General features: G+C 35.8%; 1 protein-coding gene and 1 long non-coding RNA gene across 3 annotated transcripts in view; one reads left to right on the plus strand and one right to left on the minus strand.

Moving 5' to 3' along the window:
• LOC148950179 (uncharacterized) overlaps positions 1 to 22,712 on the plus strand; it is a 555,619-nt gene that overhangs the window by 374,906 nt on the left and 158,001 nt on the right. The gene's annotated exons all lie outside the window — the stretch shown is intronic.
• Positions 1 to 22,712, minus strand: part of LOC148950183 (uncharacterized) — an 89,293-nt gene that overhangs the window by 8,038 nt on the left and 58,543 nt on the right. Inside the window, exon 1 of one of the 2 annotated variants that reach the window (XR_016141992.1) lies at positions 6,751 to 7,093. The exons of the other annotated variant lie outside the window; for it this stretch is intronic. This is a non-coding gene — a long non-coding RNA (uncharacterized LOC148950183). Of the gene's footprint in view, positions 1 to 6,750; positions 7,094 to 22,712 lie in introns of those variants that run through there. 2 annotated transcript variants of the gene reach the window in all.

Below are 22,712 nucleotides of genomic sequence, written 5' to 3' on the forward strand. Positions count from 1 at the left end.
TGTTTGATTTAAGGATTTAATCGATTCGGCTTCTTAAGGTATATGTTCCCTCTGAAACAAGCAATTTTACGACAATCCTGCACCTGTAACTTGCACAAAAAGGACGGATACTTATTTCGCTGGATTCGTTAGTCTCAAATGTATCCATTCACCGAGCCAGAATTACGTATTGCTTAGACTTCTCCTTGGCGAAGATTCCAAACTTGCAAAAAAATAAATAAACAAAGATTGTCCTTTTTTAATGAATTTCAACCAGTTTTCAACGTATTTTCAATTTAGAACGATGTACATCAAATTTCAAAAATTCAACTCTGTGGATGGATAGAGTTGAATGTAAGCTATGGAATGATATCAAAATTGGGCACTGTTCTATTAGCTGGAAACCACGCAAGAAGTGAGGTTTGGTTAATGCTAATGAAACAAAACAAAATAGGATGAAAACATAATAGTTTAGAAACAAATTTCGGCTATATATTTGCACATTAGGGCGGGGGGAGGGGTAGGGGTAAAGCAAAGCATATATTAAATACGTAACCCAACCTAACCTAGGTACCTTTTTCCCCCCTAAGCCCCAAAAAACTAAAAATTAAATATTGTCAACACAGTGAGAAACCACTGTTTACAATCAAATTCTCCGTTGAAACACCCTGTTTGACTGGTTTCTTTTATCATGTATCTTGCATGGCTTCCAGCTAATAGAACAGTACCCAAAATTATCTATTTATGTTGATATATGAAAACCGTAGGAGAGCAGAAAAATAACGTACTAAAAATTGCGCAGGGAACTTACACCTTAATAGGTCAAAATTCAATGGACTAAGTAATTTTTAAAGAGTTTGAATATTCGGTACTGTTTTACTTAATGATACACACCGCTATAGACTCTATCAAGGAAACTAGTAAAACGGGAAAGACAGATATCCGGTTATAATGGTTTATGAACAATTTACGATATTTAAACTGTTGTTTTTTGGGGTTTAGGGGGGGGGCACCTAGATTAGGTTAGGTTACGTATTTAATATATGCTATGCTTTACCCCCCCCCCCTCACCTCCATAATGTGCAAATATATATCACAAATTTGTTTCTAAACTATTATATATTCATCCTATTGTATTTTTTTTATCTCTCCCGTTCTGTCTCACCTTGATAGAGTCTATAGCGGTGTCTACCATTAAGTAAAACAGTACCGAATATTCTTTAAAACACTTCGTACTTATTCTGGTTCAACTTTTTTTTTAGGAGGGATAGCGGCAACTGAAAAAAAAATTTAAAAAAAAATTACTAAAAAGTAAATTAAAGTAAAAGTTTGTCTGATCAAATGTTGAATGTATTTCTTATGTTCTGTGGTCTTTAAGTTTACGACTTAAGCCTTAGCACAGGCCTTTAATTCAACTTAAACGGCACGCTTACAAAGGAGATTTATTCGTTAGTTTTGTTATTCCGTAAATTGTTTTTCTATTGTATCTCAGATTGAGCAGATGCTTGTCCAAAATTTTACTATTCTTAAGATATAACCTATATCGGATTCTGGAAAACGATCCATTTTCGAGGAACTTATCTTGTTTCTCTCTTTTCCAATATCTTGCATATCAATCACGTCTCTGTCGATTAGAATTCCATCTATGTCTTTGACATGCTACTCGAAAGTTATCAGCTTAGATATACAAGTGTTGGTTAATTGACAAAGATCCGCCAGCAGACAAAGGCCCTGCGCTCTGGCAGGTCACTGGAATAGTCAAGGACAAATGCACAGACTTAAGCAACAGGAGAGAACTTAAGGGTAGAAGTCATCCTCAACATTTTGTGTTATATAAACTAGTCTTAAAAATAAAGAAATTCACAAGTTTGCTTTTTGAAAGGTCCATTGTACTGTCCAAGCATAGATAAAACATTAAACAGGTGTGACAGTTGCTTTACTTTCAAATTTGCTCATACCAAACTACACTGAAAATCCCCCTTGAAATTAGTCATGACATCTCGGAAGAAGAAAGGAACCCTCTTCGCCCACGGAGGCGAGAATGGGCACAGACCCTCAAAAAGCATGATTAGGACATTTAATTTTACTTCCCGTCAAGTTTGCTAGTGATCAGATAACCCCTCCTGCTAAGATTTCTCGATGATAGAATTCGGAGATTCTCCCCTTTCCCTCTCCCACCTAGGTCAGGTCGTATTTGAACACACACCCCGCATCTTTACCTCAAGTCATGACTAAGATAACTCAAGATAATTTAACAGGCTACACATCAAACAGTTCGTGGTAACGAACTGTAAGTAAGGAGCGACCCGGCTCAATGGTAACCGAAACTCTAAAAAAGGGGATTTTGATACCAAAAGATACATCAAAAGAATCAGATTTTAATTCTGATTTCAAATATATAAGTTTCATTAAGTTTAATCTTACCCATCAAAAGTTACGTTCCTGAGAAAATTTGGCTGATTTTCGAAAAAAGGGGGAAAGACTCCCTATAAGTTATTGAACCTTAATGAAAATCACACCATCATATTCAGCGTATCAGAGAACCCTACTGTAGAGGTTTCAAGCTCCTATCTACAAAAATGTGGAATTTTCCTTTTTTTGCCAGAAGAAAGATCACGGATGCGTGTTTATTTGTTTGTTTGTTTGTTTGTTTTTTTTTTTTCCCCAGGGGTGATCGTATAGACCCCGGGGTCCTATAAAATCGTGGGAGGATTCATTGGAACGGAAATTAAAAGTTCTAGTGCCCTTTTTCAGTGACCAAAAAAAATGGAGGGCAACTAGGCCCCCTCCCACGCTAATTTTTTTTCCCAAAGTCACCCAATCAAAATTTTGAGATAGCCATTTTGTTCAGCATGGTCGAAAATATGATAAAAATGTCTTTTAGGATGACTTGATCTTCCAAAGTCCCCAGGGGAGGGCTGAAAGCTATGAACTTTACTCAATGTTAACATATAGTATTGGTTATTGGGAAGTGTACAGACTTTTTCAGAGGAGATTTTTGTCTGGTAGGGGGGTCAGGAGAGGGCCGGGGGTTATATGGATGGATCTTTCCATGAAGGACGTTTGTAGGGGGGAAGGGACATTGCTCTGACGGGGGTGCCTGATTTCCCAGCATTATTAAAGAAAAAGATCAGGAATTAAATAAAAAAAACAAGTTTTTCAACTGATCAACTGATTGTGATTAAGAGGTTATTTTTAAAGAACTGGAAAAAAAATTCGAACTATAGTTTAAAGAGCAGGGTATTGACTAGGGGCGAACCCCCTAATATACGTGTTAAAAATTTATGAATATAGAAGTTCGTTACGTAAGTTAATTCTAGGTTACGTATATTTATTACTAATAAAAACGTTCGTAAATAAAATTAAACAAGTTTCGAGAAAGCCATTTAACCAAATATAATATGCAAATTTTGTTTTAATTATTCATGTACGGTGAGCCAAAATCAAAACCTGCATTAATTCAAAAACGTTCAAAAATTAAATAAAAAAAACAAGTTTTTTAAACTGAAAGTAAGGAACGACGTTAAAACTTAAAACGAACAGAAATTATTCCGTATATGAAGGGGGCTGTCCCTCCTCAACGCCTCGCTCTTTACGCTGAAGTTTGACTTTCTCACAACTCTATTTTTTTAAACAATAAAAAAACATTAGCGTAAAGAGCGAGGCGTTGAGGAGGGGACAGCCCCCTTCATATACGGAATAATTTCTGTTCGTTTTAAGTTTTAACGTCGTTCCTTACTTTCAGTTTAAAAAACTTGTTTTTTTTATTTAATTACAGTCATGAACCGTAATCAATTTGCTTTCGAAACTACGACAGTTCTGTTTTATTTCTTATTATACTAGGCTAGGGAAAAATTACTTTGTTTTTTTTTTTGAGTTTTCATAAGATCCCCACAACAGAGAGTTTCGAAACTTCATTTCCTACTGTCACTAAGCTACATACTGCTGATCACAAAAAAAAAGAGAGAAGTAAGCATAATATAATTTACTGTGAGACAGTATAGTGTTGTGTAATATAATACAGGTATATTAGCACTGTAGCTTAAACATTTGAATGTCCAATCCATCCACAGACTAGAGATGACCAACAGTCGAAAGATAGGGGTTACAAATTCCGAGCCACGGTACATGCTGAAAAACTTTTTTGTAGCATACGAAGGACAGTGAAAAAGGAACTCAATTGTTTAAATTGGTTAAGTAGAAATTAGATCTTTAAAAATTAGAAAATAGAGAATTGTATATTTTTTTTTCGAAAACGACCACCATATGTCTAACAAGGGCAAGGGTCCTGAGACGGTGTGCTATTCTAAACTGGCTGGAGATAAGAAAACCAAAGATAAAAATACTAAATAAATTTATTTTTATCAGAAATGTTACCAGCGAAATCTTTTAGATGGCGCCTCCCCCCCCCTGCAGCAGCAGTTTTTAAATGTGATAAGTATAATATAGATTTTAATATTTGGCCCTCGAAATGCACTTTTTAATAGTCAGACCTGTCAGACCTCACACATTGAAAAATATTTGCGTTTCCCTCAAAGAACGCTTGCACATAGGGGAAAGCAAATATTTAATGATGGGACACTTCTTTTCTGATCCGACCACACCCACAGTACACATAGATTGATTTCTTATTTGCAAGAAACAGCATATCGTAACAACTTTAGGTAGAGTCGAGGGGTTGATCACTTCTTACGATGTACGGCCATTGACCATTTGTTGGGGTTACCTTTAGGTAAGGTCGAGGGGTTGGAACACTTGTTCCACTACGCTTGGCATATTTCAACTGCGATAAACACCTTTGCACTACGCATGGGACACTTTACACCACGAGTACCACGCTTTCACCACGCATCACCTAGTGCACCCAATTTTTGAAAGTGGGGAACCCATCAATTAGGTTAAAATCCCACCACCAGACTGTGCGTGAGATGTTCAGTCATGACTTACAAATGAAACTTAAAGGCGTGTAAAATTAATAATTACTATATGAAAAAACAAGCCATGCAAGAACGGCATGTGGTTACATATTTATTGAGATTTATTCAACTTTTTAATCAAGCTCTTATTTTTTTTGTGGTGTTGATATATCCTAACAGTCACACCATAAAATGATAGAGCAAAAAAGAATTGCTGAGGAAAACAAAAAACTTATTTTTTTTCGCCAGACAAGAAATATCCGGGAAAGAAATAAAATAAAAATTATATCAAACGAAAGCTATATACCAAGTAGCCTACAACTTATTTATCTGAAACATCAGGAACAAAAAACGAGTTTCAAGTTTTTGACATAAACCAGAGGTTGAAAGTGATGATGTTAACTTTTAAATCGTTTTTGCATCTCATTTTTAGCATGTCCACAAATCATCACTTTATGCCTAAGTGAAGTGACGATGGTTGGAGTAGTATGGAGGATATGCAGTATATATGTGACACCATTTCTAGAGGCCATCATTTCACCGTTCTCCGTTTCTAGCACTGATGTACACCCAAAGAAGCTTAATAACTTGCAAAACCTAGCGGGTTGTTTTGAAAAGCAAGTTTTTGGACATCAACTTCTAAATGGTGTTTACCAAAACAAGTAAAACATTTCAGAGCATGCAAGAGATTTTCTAGACTAAAACTGAAGCGCCTCTAGAACTTAAAGGAAACAGCAACCATTTTGAATCTATTGGCCCAATTCCCCAACGTCATCAGTGAGGAGGATTTAATCAAATAGTCCGTGGACACGAACAGTGAACAAAGAAGGATCCTTATATAAAAAAAATTACACAAAAAAAGAATCAGCTTTTTATGCTAATTCTAATTATTCAAAATTCAATTAATTTTAACAAACCCAATCAAAAGTTAATAGTAAAAGAAAATGTGTGGGATTTTAGAAAAGGAGACAAAAGACCCCAAAAAGGGATGCAATCCTATTGAAAATCCCACCATACAGTCAAACATGTCTGAGAAACCTAAGGACAGTTTGTTTGTTCACAAAATACGAAATATCGTATTTCTCCTGAGAAGGGTGGAGACGGATGTGTGTTTATTTAATTCTTTTTTCGATGCGACCGTGCCGAAACAGTGACCGTAGACTATCGGGAATAAACTTATTCGAAAGGAAATTTAAAGCTCTACGGTCCTTTTAAAATAACAAGAGAGATCACACCACCGCAAACCAAAACAACAATTTTGGCCGAACAGGCCAAAATTTTGTGGTATAAAACAAAATGAAGAAGAAAAAATAATAATTAAGAAAAAGACGAGACCAAATGAGTGATTTTCAGCAACTGAAAGACTGTATGATTCTTGATTTTTCTTTGCCGGAATATCTGCTTTGTTTTTTCGCCTTTTTCTGGCAGAAAATCATTTTTGTTTGGTTTTGTCTTTTTCTTAGTTTTTATTTTATTCTCTTTCTTTGTTCTTCGTTCTTTTTCGTAAGGCATGAATAGCCAGTACGGTCATTGAACATATTGCCAATTGCCAATGCATTGCCAATTGGCTAGATTTCTTGCACCCTAAAAAGCTTTCAGTTACGCCCTTCTCAAACTTCAACGTTGAGAGGGGGAGAGGGTTGAGGAGGCAACAGCCCCTCGTATACAAGATAGTTTTTTTTCATTATAATTTTTAATACTGTTCTTTACTTTCATTTGAAAAACTTTGTTCGGTTCGATCCAAGAATCGATTAGCAAGAAATTATAAGATTTACTATTACATGGTGGAACTTGGTGACGGTTTGTCACTATGTCCACGCGATGCCTTGTTTAAGATTAATTTTCAAATTCTTACTTGCTGGACATAGCCTGAACTAACAATTGTCCATGTATGTAGTTGTTGAAGACACCTTTGACACAATATCTCACAAATTTTGAAACCACATTTGGCACAATTTTTATACCATCCTCAAGTGAACAAACGCGGGAAAATGTAACGTCATTGTTTCACCACGTAGCTTAATAATCTACGCCACAGCTTTTATAAATGACTCAGAAGCTTCGATACCACACTCTTGTGTGATATACACAAGATGCCACACTCTAGAATTTTTTTTGGATAATGATAGAATTTCCCGTAATAACACACCCGCGCAGATGTTGTAGCCTAAAGGAAGCTAGGTGGACCATAGTCAGGTTACTTGAAACTTCGTGTGTACTTACCTGAAAAAGAAAAGGTATATAAACTTCCATATTTAACTAGCGCTTTAAAAATTAATAATAGCAGGTTTACGTCCACCAGTTCAGAGCAATTTACGTGAAACATTTAAATGTCGGTCAGTAAAATTTGAATTGAAACATTGAACTAGTCACAACTGCAACCTATGCGAGCGATAATGCACAGAAATAAAGCTGGGTACTCTTGCATTATATGGGCCTTTACAAGGAAACAAGTCACGAAAAACCCATTTATGACGGGTTAACCGCTATAGAGTGATACAATGGTAGCGTGTTTTTTATTGCGTATACAATATTTAAACTGTTGTTTTTTGGGGTTTAGGGGGGGGGAAGGTACCTAGGTTAGGTTACGTATTTAATATATGCTATGCTTTACCCACCACCCACCACCCCTAATGTGCATATATATACCCCACGTTTGTTTATAAACTATTGTATATTCATCCTCTTTTCTTTTATTTCATTAGCATTAACCAAACTTGACTTTTTAGAAAGGCCCATATAATGCAAGAGTACCTGTCTAGGAATAGATGATGGGTCTTGGTGGGTCCAGGAACAGACAGCCCTTGGGCTGTTTCTCGAGCATCTTATCGGAGCTAAACACTGTTTTGCCCCCTTAGATATTCATGCCCAGGGATAACTTGTCGCATGCGGGACAGATCTTCTGAAAGATCAATCCAATTTTGTGGTCGTGAGTCTTTGCATACAATCATTTTACTACTGGTAGTTCCTTGCATTATAACTTTCAAGCGAACTTTCACTTTTATCGGTTTCGAAACCAACTTGGGCAAGCAAAAAAATTTTACGGTCTAACTGACTTCTAATCTAAGAAATATAGGACCCTGACAAAGAATTGCCAATGAGACTCAGTTTCCTGAACGTGATTCTATGCAGGGGGAAGGGGACTTTGGGCCAGCCTCCGAATCCAAATTATGTTTTTTACCGAGTTTTTGGGCACTTTTTATTCATATTGTTAAAAAGAATTTAGTTGTTTCATTATGCCCCCCCCAAAAAAAATCCCGTGTGCGTGACTGATTCTAGATAACCTATAGTACATTGTCGAAATTACATAAACAATAAATCAAACACTACTCTTAAAATATAATCTCATTTAACCGTGGGAATATACATTCTCGAAAAATTGAACCCAGGAAATCAAATCAAAACATCATATAGGAGTCTTCTTGGTCCATCGTCAATGCTTGAAGGGGAAAGGCCAGAGCCATAACCTATGACTACTTTACACCAGTGCTATATCAATTTTGATACCAAATTTGATAGGATAATCACATATCAAGTATCCGGTGAGCCCCTTTCAACACAGGAAGCATACAAGAGGAGACCCACCCAAGCCAAAATCACGAATTAAAGGTAAGGTCTCCATTATCCAGTGCAATTATAAGGCAACTGATTAACTTTTGTTCTCATAGCGGATGTAAGGGTTCTTGTTGATAAGGGACCTGTGATATTAAATTCTGAAATGTTTACCAAAGCAATTTACATATTTACCACAGTTACGAGAAATCATCTATACTAGAAATGAACCCTCTTGATTTTTAAGTGAGCATTAGCTATTCCAAACTTATCGGCCCTAATTTCCCTTGTAATTAGTACGAGTAAGAAATATTCTTAAAAAGTGGCAATTGCAAACCATTTAACAAGAAAAAAAAGGTATTTAACTATTTACTTTTTAACTTAAAATCATGAGAGGAGTGTTTTTCTTCTAATTGCAAGAGGGTTCCCATGCAATAAAGGCTTTTTAATGGAGTTTTACCATTAATAAGAGCGTTTCTTGCACTAGATTAAGAAAATAGTTTCTTCCAAGAACTAATTGATAATGCAGAATCAATGTCGCTTCGAGATTTTTAGTCAGTTATCTGAAGGCATTGAGAAAATTCCCACCAAATATGAAGATCAGGTTTTCTGCTTTTTTAAATATTTGTCAGACACAGGGTTTTTTAGTAAAGCAAATAGACTCGAAGCTTTATACTACAGTTAAGTTATCCAGCAGAAATAAATAATCTTAAAAGGATATAGGATATTTTACAGAACTTACAAAACATTTCTAGAGCTCTGTACCCCAATTTGAATTGCTATTTCGATAAATTATGATCCTTTCAATCACGCATTAAAATCTAATAGCTACTTTCAGATTCAAAAAATTCGTCAAGAGAAAAAACTGTTTCGGATGCGCTTGATGGGATCAATAGCATTGCCTACATGCTCCTAACTTTTGACTACAGCGATTTTCGAACAAATTTTGACGGGGGGGGATGCCAACCCAGAGGCCTTTTAAGGATAATTTACTTTATTATCCTTCCGAGGCTAATGACCATCAATCCAAAAAAAAATATTGGGAATGCCCGGTCATGTCTGAGGTCACCAAAATATTCAGTGGATTTTGAGACACCTTGCATTCTAGGATACTTAGCTTCTTTTTTCCCCCTAAATTGATAGAACCTCACATTGACAATAGGAACAAAACACAAACCCGTTTCGACATAGGTCTAAATTCTGCAGTTTTTTTTTTGTTTTTTTTTTGTTTTTTTTGTTTTTTGTTTTTTTTTTAATATATTTTAATTATTACCCGATGTAATTAAATATTACACCACAGAGACCGAGAGACTAAACACGAATACAAGTTAATTAAATAATTAATAATTCCATTGTCACTATCACGGGTCTTAACCTGAGAAAATGAAAATAATCAAAACCTTTGAAAATGAGTGAAATTGACCCATTAAAGTAGTTTTTGATTACCAGTCAATTTACAAGTTCCTAACGCTTGTAACTTTCAACTGAAATGATTATTTTTGGACAAATTTTGCATGAAGGAGGGGCTGGTCCGATGGGCTTTTAAGGATATTTATTTTTCCTGGGCATTATATGGGCCTTTCTAAAAATCAAGTTTGGTTAATGCTAATGAAATAAAATAGAATGAATATATAATAGGGTACTCTTCTATTAAACGGACTCTTTTATATAGTGCTAGTTTGGTTAATGCTAATGAAATGAAATAGGATGATTATATATAGTTTAGAAACAAATTTGGGCTATTTATTTGCACATTAGGGGGGGGGGGCAAAGGATACAATATATTAAATACGTAACCGAATCTAGGAACCTTTTTCTCCCCCTAAACCCCAAAAAAAACAATTTAAAAAAAGTCCTTACCTGTGTTTATATCCCAGAAGGCATTGTAATCGTATATCTATTTTCATCACGCATCTCAGCCTATTTCGTGACTGGTATGCATTGCCGTAGATAAGAGTCCGTTTAATAGAAGAGTACCCATAATAGTTTATATACAAATTTGGGATATATATTTGCACATTAAGGGGGTGGGGGTAAAGCAGAGTATATATTAAATACTTAACCTAACCTAAGTACCCCCCCTTAAACCCCTAAAAATAACAGTTTAAATATCGTATACGCAATGAAAACCACGCTATGCATTCCATTACTCTATAGCGGTGTCTTTAATTAACCCGTCAAAAACGAGTTTTTCGTGACTGGTTTCCTTGTAAAGGCCCATATAGTGCCCAAGTACCATTTATTTCTATCGTTCCTCATAGGCTAACAAGAATCTCTCCAAAAAAATACTTCGAGTATCCATTCAACCATTTCCAATATCACAAACATATTCAATGTATTTTGAGATAACCTGAGCTTTGGAATTCTTAGTTTTTACATTCCAAATTTAATTTAGAACAAGAATACGAACTAAATATACTCCATTATTTATGTAGGGAGTTCAACAATTTCAAATTTCACATATGCATTTTGGGACTAAACTAGTTCAATAGTCTTCCCTCGAAATTTTTTCCACAAAAACTCACTTGAAAATAACATCCCTTTATTGTTTTAGAAGTGACGCATAGCAACAGACATACGTCAAAATTTCACCCACCTGTTGAATCCCTGGCGTGTTCAACTCGAAACCAGTGTCAAAACATTATGGGATTGGTGTAAAAACAGAAAATGCTACATCAAGCACTATTGAATTTCAAATGAACTACCTGCTTATATCAATGTTTTCTTTGAGGGAGAACCCAAGACTGTGCCAGAATGATGTCATTAGTTAATATAGACATTTGACATATTCCGAAGAATGTTCAGAAAACACAATATGAGAACAATGATGCACGAAATAAAAAGTAGTGCTTCAAATTTAAACTGATTATGATGTTACTGAGGGAAAGCGTGTTTCGCAAGGAAAAGACTAATTTTGTGTAGAAATGATTTATATCTACAAAACATAACATAAAAGGGATTTTTTTTAATTTCAATTTTTAGTGTTTAGAACCAGACCAATTTGACGGGCATTGTTCGGCGGGGGGGGGGGGGGATAGGGGTAAAAGTACAAAAAAAAGGGAAAAACTAAAAAAGAAAAATAAATTGCGTTTTATTGATTAAAACCTTATATATATTTTTAATTAAATATTATTTTATTCAAAGGACAAAACTTAACTCTATCAAAATTTAAACTTTTATCATTTTTGGACAATTCCCATTGTCCATTCTCATTGTGATGCATTTTTGGCATTTAATACATAACTGTAATTGGACCAATTCGGAGACATGGATCTACCTGCGTAATATACAAAATATATTCCCATACCACTCCCAAAGAGGTTTAATCAGGATAAGACCATAACAAGTCACAACTATGAATTCTGGTTTTTATTTCAAACTAAGTTTTGTTGACACCGCCTGCTGGTAGGTGAACCTGTGACAAGAATTTAGGAGCACCCCCTTTCCCCTAAGTGGCCGAATCCAAGCTAGAATTCTACTAATGTTCGGTCTCTTGTTGAATTGTGAACATATCTGACTCAGTCTTTCGTTTTAGATATGGACATGGTCTATTTGTTGCTGTGGAATTAAAAAAACATATTCTCCCGTGTTCAAGTTAGGCACTTCTTTGTGGGAAATACCTTTTTTAATAATGACCATTATCATACCTACATACAGAGAAGGGGTGGGGGGTAAATTTCCCCTAAAATAGGTCTGAAAGATCTCCTTCCTTGAAAGATTGATACCGGACTTATGTACACCTATTACCGAAGATACATTAATAGTAGATTGGGCAGCTCCAAAGCCTCTAAAAAAAAAATATGTCTAATAATAATTCATTTAATTATGATGGGACAGGCGTTGGAATGCTCAGAGAGGTTATATGCGAAGCAGGTTTTACTTAGTCGTCACTGGATATCCGCTAGGTTTTATTCGGCGCACTTCAACTAATCAAATGGTTTAAAAGTTTAAGCATCCTGTGTAAGTGTCACGCTACTACAATTTGTACTTATTTTATTAACAGTGTCATCTTTATTCTTTCGTTATTTAAGCGTAAGAGATTCAACAAAATCAATGAGATATTTCCAAGGAAACCTAAGATACAGAAATTTAGCAGTTTACATCAACTGTCATGCATTTGTTCTTTGGAAAGATGATTTGTTCATATCACTGGAAAACAAAAAGGTATTCCAAGCAGAAAATAATGTAACAAAAACGTCTACTATTAAAAGTGAGGAAAATGAGGCAGCAAATTTGCAAACAGATCAATAGAGGGGCGAGCACATATGCATAAGAATTTGTTTCTAAAAGCAAGTCCTATTTTTGAATACTGAAAGCAAGCATTATTTTGGAATCTCCACGAAGTTGTTTCTGATTGAAGCTGTCGAAGCTAATTTACCATGCTGTATAAGAATTTTGAAAGACACTACAAACGGCGTGTATGGTTATGATTTTATTAAGGACTACGTCATTTCGATCTTGACGTACGCGATGGAATTTTTAAAACTCACAGCTGAACAGGAAAACCGACTCACTGCATATGAAAACAACTGTCTTCGATGTATCCTGAATATTAACTGGAAGGATAGGATAACAAACTTGGAATTTCGCCACTACACACACCAGCCTGATGTCGCTGATGTAGTCAGGCAACGAAGATGGCGCCATCTTGGCCATGTTATCCGTATGCCAGGATCGAGACCACCGAATATGCTTCTCAAGTGGCAATCAGACGACGTGCGAGGACGAATAAGGCCCAAAAACAGGCTTCGCTAGACATATGAGCGGGACCAGAGAACCCTTCATGCATCCTTAGTCCCTGAGTGGAAGGACATCTGAGCCGCAGCTCGTTTGTAGTATTATTAGAGGCTCTTAACGGACGCCCTGTGTGTCTCTGGAGGTAAAGGAGGAGCTAAGGTCTAAGGAGGTCTAGGTTTATTGGGTAACATACGAAGATATTTGACAATCCTTTCAAAACAGTAAAGAGATTCGTTAATCAGGTACTCATCTTTAGAAGGGCCACTACAGAAGGTACCCACTCATCTTCAGACCTACTTCATTCCCAATTCTACTATATGGCTTTTCAGCGAGTGTTAAGCTAAATTAGCCACTAAGTTAAATCAAGAGTTTGTTTTTCGGTTTCCCACTTTACTGTACAAACGTTTGTTTTGAAATTCAGCACTATTGACTCATGGACCCACTCTTTCTAGACTCATACGTTGAGATTTATTTCAAGAGACCACAAACCCTCCTCAAAATCCCAGAAAATATCCAGGACTAGAACCGAATCCAGGCTTTTTGTTCGGGGGGGGGGGGGGGGTAAAAACATTAAAAACGCATTAGAAATTTGTTTACATACATTTTGTTACATTTTTACGAATCGGACAACCATTTCGGGGGGGCGGGGGGTTCAAACACACCCTCTGGATGTGGAATTATCCAGTGTCTTCCTGATCTATGCCTGGCCAATCGCTAGTAAAATAAAGGTGCATCAGTGAGAAGGAGATATGTTGAACGACATATTCTGTGCCTTTACACGGAGTTTCTAAATTTTATTCATCTTTGTTTTTTTTTAAATATGAGCGTGGATTATTGCTACAATGTTTCGGTCAAATGTTCGTGGCTAGATGTAATGTCCATGAATACTCAACCAGAACAGCATCCCAGATAAGACGACCTTAGGCTTCAACTTGAAGAACATTCTTCTCTATCCGTCATGTTGGACCAGGGTTTTATAATAGTTTACCAAATGAATTATTAGTTGAAGAAAATATTACTAGTTTTAGGAGTAGGTTAAATCTCTGTGTTTTGGGGAGTATAATATTTCTTGAGTGGTCTCTCAGTTGTATTTTGGTTATTTTTTTATTGTGGTTGCGTGAGGGTGGTAGTGAGAGAACGGTGATAATTAGTTATAGTTTCTTTTTTTATTTTAGGAGTTGCACTAAGTTGGAGGAGGTTGTGCCGTGCTTTTTTTTTATTTATTTATTGTTTTACGTTGTTGATAGCGATGTATATATCAGGTTTTTTGAAGGGTGTATAGCCTAAACAAGTTTGCTTCTGGTGGTTGATTTATTTATTTGTTTGATTTTAAATAAAAACCCTTATTAAGTCAAAGTTAAAAGTAGTAATGACCCGATGTGGTAGTGGTAATGGCTCGTACGACGAGGATAACTGCGGTAACAGTAAGTTTTGTTATGATATATTCATTAATTTTGTTTCTTCACCCTCTTCTTCATAAAAAATTAAATAAGATCGTGTTTAGAAAATGCTTTTTTCATTCTACCCAGAGGTTCGAATATATGGTAGCCCATCACTTTGCGACATTATGGCGTCAAAACGCAAATTAAACTCCAATGAAAAAAGGTCATGTGTCGCTTCTTCAATCCTTTTAATTATGATTAGCATATACTTTTAAAAAAACAATGAATGAAAAAAGAACAAGGTTTCTTAATTACGAATTTTGCGATTGCTAAATTAACTAGCCACCCAGCAAACGTCTAGCCAACTAACCAGACAAATAAGGCAAAGAGAGCAAGCGATTATTACCGAAATAATATCTATTCGGTAATATAATACATGCATTGGGACTCTTTATTTTATTTAGTCTTTTTCCAAAAGTGAAAAATTTTTATTTTGGATTCGGTTCTATTTTTGAGGTTTTTAAAATCTCATGGTATTTATTAGAAGCAATTCAGAATTATAATAAGATCTTCCAGCCTCTGCACTTGCCAGGTATGCCAATCACAGGGGATAAATTGACGCATAGAGTTTGAAAAACATCTTCCCCTTTTTATCTTTGTTTAAAAAAGCTAAATATAGAAAAAATTACTGAGTACGTAAATCAGGGTAGCGGGGTATGCATTTCTATAGGGAAGATTTCCTGGTGGGGGGGAATACGGGGTAACAATCCAACATTTAACTGCTTAAACAGAAAAACTGGAAAAAGCGGGGGGCTACCGATCAAGTTACAATCACTGATATATACAATTTAACAGCAATAAATAGGGAGATTTATGGGGCTGGCACCCCAAATCATTTCCTGGTTAGGCCTGAGCATAAATCTAAAAACAATCAGAAATTATATATTAAAAAACAAGGTTTTTTCATGTAAAAGTATTGAGCAGCATTAAACTTAGAACGGACAGAAATTATTCCACATGTGGGAGCTCCCCACTACTCAACTCCTTGCTCTTAACACTAAAGTTTAACTTTTCGCCCTAATTTTTTAAAGACTACAGCTGAAACAAAAGGGTCACTGAATTGGAATAATAAGCTTTTTAAAGCACTAAAAAAACTTTAGCGTGAAGAATAAGTAGTTGAGGAGGGGGCAGCTCCCCTCAGAAACGGAATAATTTCTGTTCGTTTTAATTTTTGATGTTGCTTCTTACTTTCACCTGAAACAAACTAGTTTCTTTATTTAATAAATATACCCAATAAATAGCTTGAATCACAGGCGGATAAACTGAATTATCCGACGCAGAGCCCATGTTGAAGCTCTGTAATAAATTCCCCTTCATAATGTAAAGTTCAGATACATGGAATTACTAAAAGGTTCCCCTAAAAAGGGCGAAAGGATTTTGAACCGTGTGTTTCTTTTTAAGAAATCCTGAAAGGTTGTTTTAGACTGAAAGGCTTTTCCAAACTCTTAACGTTATCCTAACGACCTTAGAGAATTTTTCGGAAAGAAAAGAAATTGAAAAATCTCTTACCAGGGAAATATTATAGGAATCTTAACCATCTGAACTAAGCATTATGTATGTTTCAGCTTTAACAACTAAGCTACTAAGATTATAATTGGCTAGAAATAGAACGTCACACACAGAGAGACAATGTAATTAAGACACGGTTTTTCCCAGGGCCTTATCCAGGATTTTTGTACCGAGAAGGGGGGGGGGAGAGATCAAACGAATTTCTGTTCCAGGGCTACCAAAAGAACAAAGAAGAATAAGTTTATCCCCCATGGAATCTGTCTGACGGTCTCAAATACGAGCTTTTATTACCCACATTTTTAAGACGTATTTATGAATCGAAGAAATGTTTGTTTTTTTTCCTTAGGAGAAATATTTTTTTACCTGAATTTTTAAGACCAATTTACTAGTTGGAGAAATGTTTTGGAGGGGAGGGGGTTCAAAATCGGTATGTCCCCTGATAGTCCCTGCTTTTCCTGTATGACAAACCCAATAAAATCTATTTGATAAAAAACGACTCTACGCACATAGCAGCTCACCTGAAATAAATTTCAGCTTTAGGCTACTAATCACTAAATAATGTAATTATTTCCCTCCAACAGTATAATTCAAATAAGGATGTTAAATGCCTTCTTTTTTTTGCCTTAAGCCTGCTTCTACATAGGGTTCCTGAATTTAAGTATGTCATTAAAGCGACATTAATAAAAGATCAAGGACTCATAAACCAAGAAAAAATACAAAGTGCGAGTCGGATTTTTTTTCTTTCTACCGAAGTATCTACTCATAGGCCTTTTTAGCCATAAAGACTTGCGCAAAGAGAATACTGACAACAAAGGTGTCAGTCCAGGAAAAAATAAGGTTATCACTCCACCATATCCGACTAGTTTCAACTGCAAATTTAAAAATTCTTCATGGCCCGGTGAAGAAAGTTTTGCAATTTGCAAAACTTACGTTTTATCCCGACCACACTCTAGAAGAGAAGTTATATTAATTATAATGACATATACCTAAATATGATGAAAATATAATACATCGGTATCAAAACTATGGAAACTACAACAGAGAATTATGGAAAGCAGGCCACTCAGAGCGCATTATATTAAATACCTAACCTAACCAACTCTATATGTTAAACATTTAATTAAAATATACCTGCATAGTAGTTTATTTCACTCAAGCTAAGCTGATTATCAAGAGCGCACACAGAAAAACCGGTTTTAAATAGATCAAACAGATCAGACTTCTTGAGTGTGGTCGAGATAACAAGTAAGAACCAAATTTTTTTCTCAGATATATTTAAACCCCAACAGAAGTATCCGCAAATAGGAGAGACGATATTTTGCCACTGAAATGCCTTATTAATCAATTCCAGTTATTTTATATTTCCCTTGATTGACTATCGAAGCTGCATACTCACAACAACATTATCTGAAACCATATGACAATTACCTCATCTAGGTGATACCCAAGACAAGTCAAAAAATCCCCACAAATCCCAAAACTCCTGACAGTTTTCAGTTCGTTAGCAGGAAAACGGCTTGATAAATGTATTTTTTTGGCATCTTGTACCCTCCTCCTCGTTAGTTCCCTCTTAGCGTATGACATAAATGTTTTGACCAGCCATTTTATTCTGGGAGCAGTTTCTTCATTACCTTCTCTAAGTGATTCCCAAATCAAGTCAACAAATTCCCAAGTTAACACTCTTTTGGTTACCAAAGCACCCACCAGAGAAGAAGATATAAAAACACGCTTAATCCCGCGTACGACAACAACCTACGACGCTTTAGTATTTTATTGACCTACGACGCTTTTATGCCTCTTTCTAACCGAGTTTCATTTTTGTTTTCCATCTTGACAAGCCATTTCCTTTCTGTTCTTTTATTCGATCTTACACACAATTTTACACACACACACACAAAAGGATGGAAAAGGAGAAACATGAGTAGCAAGCACGTCCTAAGATTCCAAGCTATCCCGCCTATACCACGCCTTTTAAATTTGAAAAAGAAATTACTTAAATACGCAATTATATATAATTCATGAGCTAAAAAGTCTTTTCGTGGTTGGCTGTTTTCCCATTCCCTAATCAAAATCCAGAGTATGACCCTGATGACACTTGTGCTTCCTATAGTCACGCTAAAGATAGCATCAAAGCGGTGTACACATGCATGCCCGGATTCACTTCCATGCCTAAGCAAGTGTCTGGCCAGGCATCCATGTCTAGGCAGCTCCCATCACATTCCCATACTTAATTCGTTACTTGGGTATTACAAACTGAAGACAAGCACCCAGTTCTACAGTTTAGAACACAGTCTCGAAATTGTGAATTCAGTCAACCCGGAAGCGGTAATGATCATCATCTTTCTAACCTGTGCTTAATTTTTAATCAAGCGACGTTAATGGGCATCAAAGTATAATCACCTACGGAACAAGTACTGACAAAACTCTCCAAAAGTGACCCCGCGTACCTCAGCGCCTCTAGACGCAAAATGCTGTACTCCTTAATCGCTCCGAACCAAAGTACTTTGCTCCGGCCACTAATTATGCTAGAGCGTGATTCAGGCGACGAGTGACCGGGCTGAATTGTGTAACTACGGTTTTTAGTTGCCAGGTTCGCATAGGTATACAAAGGGTCACTTTTTTGTGTGGAGAGGATAGGTTTTGTCAGAACTTGTTCCGTAGGTGATTATACTTTGATGGGCATAGTTAGCTGTATGACCATGCTTTAACACAGATGACCGGATGATGATTTAAATAGGCGAATCAAGCAGATGATGAAACACCATTGGGGCCAATTCATGAAAATGTTGGGAGGGGCAAAATACATTTTTCAAAATCTAAGGTGGGATTTTGTAATGAAAATTAAAAAAAAATGTATTTTTTTAATGAAAATACAAAAAAGGGTATTTTCGAAATATAAGGGGGGGGGTGTTCCCTGTTATCTACAATTGGCACCAATACTAAAGACAGATGAATCTAGAAAGAAATGCACGTGAAATTAAGAGACTAGCGAAATCAGGCCGTAAATATGGAGAAAATTACCAGGGGTTATCAAATATTATTTGTGGATAGTTGTCTATTTGCATTTAATGTACACAGCCCCCAGAGATTTTAAAGCTAGGCCGGTAAATTTTAGGTAATATTTCCTTTGCTAAGTGACAAAAATTTGGTTTAAGTGTCCAATTTTTCAACATGTTTTTCAAACTAACTCTACAGAATCGAATTACTCTAATGAGGCTATTTAGTCTATATTTACTGCAAAATTCAGTTAATAATAACCTCAATAATAGTCCTTGGACTACAATGAACTATCCACATAACTTATTATCCTCCATCTTTGTGAATTTCAAGACATTTCAAAGCAGATCCTAAATGTTTCTTTAGTAAATAATAACCAGGTTATTTAATTTTAATGATAGGTTATCTAATAGGGCTATTTGTCCATATGTACTGCACAATTCAGTAGGTAATAATCTCAGTAATAGGCCTTGGACTACAATCAACTATCTACATGAATTATTTTCCTCATCTTTGACACTTCAAACCAAATCCTAAGAGTTTTTAGTAAATAATAGACAGGTTATTTAATTCTAAAGCTTAGCCATGTACATTTAGCTATAGACAGGTTATTTAGCTCCGGCAACATACCTTATGGAGTTAAAGCAACTACAGTGATAATGAACAGATCTTCCCGCGAACTACTATAATCTGCATATTCATTAATTTCACGCATCTTTAAGTTTATCTCGATTCTTCATTAAGAAAAACAATAAAAATAACACCTTTTTTTGGATTAGTGAAGAACTTGATAAGAAGGCTCACAAGATAATTCTTATCTGAGGCTTTGAATATTTATGTTTATGCTTAATCGATAGCTGATCAGGTGAGTAAAACTGCTTTGGAAAAATAGAAAAGTTATCAAACTAATTCTAATAACCTAACCAATCGGCATCTAAATTAGAAACGGTATGTTTGGACTTCTGACCAGGGTTGCCACTACGATCAGTTTCTAAAGTGTTACAATTGCGCAAATTTGCGTGGTGCATACCGCAGGGCCGTATCCAGGATTTTTGTTCAGGGGGGGGGGTTTACTAATTTTTGACTTTTGGGGGGGGGGGTTTTACTAATTTTTGACTCAGTTTTCGACTAATTTTACTGATTTTTACCTAGGTTTTACTAATTTTCGACTTATTTTCGAGTCGGTCAAAAAATTTCGGGGGGGGGGGGGTGAAAACCGGGTCACCCCCCCCCCCTGGATACAGCCTTGGCATACCGATTTTCGGTGCTATAGTGAAAAGAATGACTTTAACAGTACTAAATTAGCACTTTCGTGCTATTTTGGAACTATTTTAGCATCCTTAAGCACGTGCTACAGAGGTAAACATAATAAAAAAAGTAGCATAGCACTAAAATAGCACTTTCATGCAATAGGTGGCAACACTGCTTCTGACGGGATCTGTATCCTTTGAATACAATCAAACGAGTTTGAATCCACTTTAGAGGAGTGGTTCGCAACCTGTGGTATACATGCCCCCATGGGTACACACGAGCTTGTGAGGGGATGCACGAAAAAATATCAACAGTGGCAGAATCAAAATCTTGACAGGGTCACCTTGGAGGTTACGTTCTTAATATAATCAGTTGTTTTGTTACTTTATCAGTTATTTGGAATTTGATTAGTTTCCATAGATAATATATATTCAACTGGTGCCTTTAAAGCCCAATCTTTATTAAAATGAAAAAGAAAATATAACTAATTTCTTAGAAACATTATAGGTTTATAGTATATAGTATTACGTGGAAGGAGGCAGTTCCCGATGAAAATCTTTTCAAATAGGTAAGCACTTGTAAAAACGTTCAGAAATCCTGAAATAGACTAAAAGAGTTTGGCTGTAATACTAATCTAAATGTGTACTGTGTTAGGTGACTGTATTAAAATCCTTCGTAAGAAATAGATACATAAATATTTCCTCGTACCCCCCCCCCAAATACTTGAAGCCCTGTTATAAGCGAAACAAACTAGCGGTGACAACGACCCAGTTGATTGAATACCAATACCATTTGTTATTCCGGTTCTTCAATGATATAATTCTAAATTAGAAAACGACATCTTGCACCAAGAAACAGACAAAAGAAAAAAAAAATCAGCAAATATAGAATCAAATGAGAAAATCTTATTTGATATTGGTAAGGCAAGTATTACTTTATTCGCCATTCATATATTTGGGAATATTTTTTTGCCTATGCGATACTTCTTTGCAGATTTAGCTCCGACTATTCCCTAATATAGCGTTCGAAGCGTTCGATAGCATAGAAAGCGTTCGAGTATGCCTCTATCAGAGACGGGATCGAAAAACAGTTGGAAGAGAGGCAAATTAAACTGAAATTCGGTTTCAGTCACATTACTGTTGATCATCCTAAATTTGATTAAATATTTACTTCCTTTTCTTAAAGGAAGTAAACAGAGACAGGTGCTCACAGCATTGTCATTCAAAAGTTGGATCTCACATATAACGAATGAAATCAAAGGATCTCGACCGTTACAACACGAAATAGTACTTGTCGGTTATTGGAAACACATTCAAGAATTGCGCTTAGGTTACATCTCAGAAAACCGGTTTCATAGCTGCAAAAACAAGCAATGGATGATACAATGCATTGGACTTAGACAAAATGCATTGGACTTAGACAGAATGTATTGGACTTGTATAATTTGGGCTATATATTTGCACATTAGGAGAGGGGAGTAGGTTAGGTAAGTTGGGTTAAGTTTCCATAATATTGTTTCTAAAGTGTTATTTTTCATCCAAAAAAGCCAAGCTTCTTGGGCTTAGTAACCGCTTTACCTTTGTAAGTTTCTTATAGTATTAACAAAATGATTGATGATCATCATCTTTTGTTACATTACATTAGGATTAACCAAAATTCACTTCTTGGGTGTTTCTAATAGCCGACAAGTACCCACCAAATCTTATATTCTTAGGGAAACTTACTATCTCCAACACATGTTTTAAAAATTCAGCTTTTTTGGATTATTTTTTGGAAAACCTGCTGTCAAAAGCCCGAAACAGACTACTTTAAGTGGAAAAACAAGATGATAATGCTTAAGATAGAATCGGTGCAAAGCAAAATATAATAAGGGTAATTTCATCTCAAAAGACATTAAAAAAAAATTGTCTTGCATTTTTTTCAAATTAAGAAACAAGTTAAACAAAATGGAAGCAAAAAAAAACAATACACACATCTCAGCTAACTCTTCACGCTTGACCAGACCATTATTTCTCTGTTTATTCGTCTGGTACCAATATTTAATAACACAATAAATTACAACGATGTTTTGCATCAAATTATTCAATTTAAATAAACATTACTATAACACTTTGTATAGCTTGGGAGGGAATTGCGCACAGTCTGTTATAAGTTAGCCAAGTATTCTGCCTCCAGTGCCTCCGAGTCAACATATACCTGTACTTTTGGTCAAGCCACCAATGCTTTCGCGTGGCACTTAGTCATACCTCCTTAGCCCAGGAATAGAAAATCCAAATTAGAAAACTTATTCGTCAGCCATGATCCAGGTTATATTCATACACAAAACTTG

This window comes from Artemia sp. Qi Xiang Cuo, chromosome 7 (assembly GCF_049724085.1).
Source record: "Artemia sp. Qi Xiang Cuo chromosome 7, ASM4972408v1, whole genome shotgun sequence".
NCBI lineage: Eukaryota > Metazoa > Arthropoda > Branchiopoda > Anostraca > Artemiidae > Artemia > Artemia sp. Qi Xiang Cuo.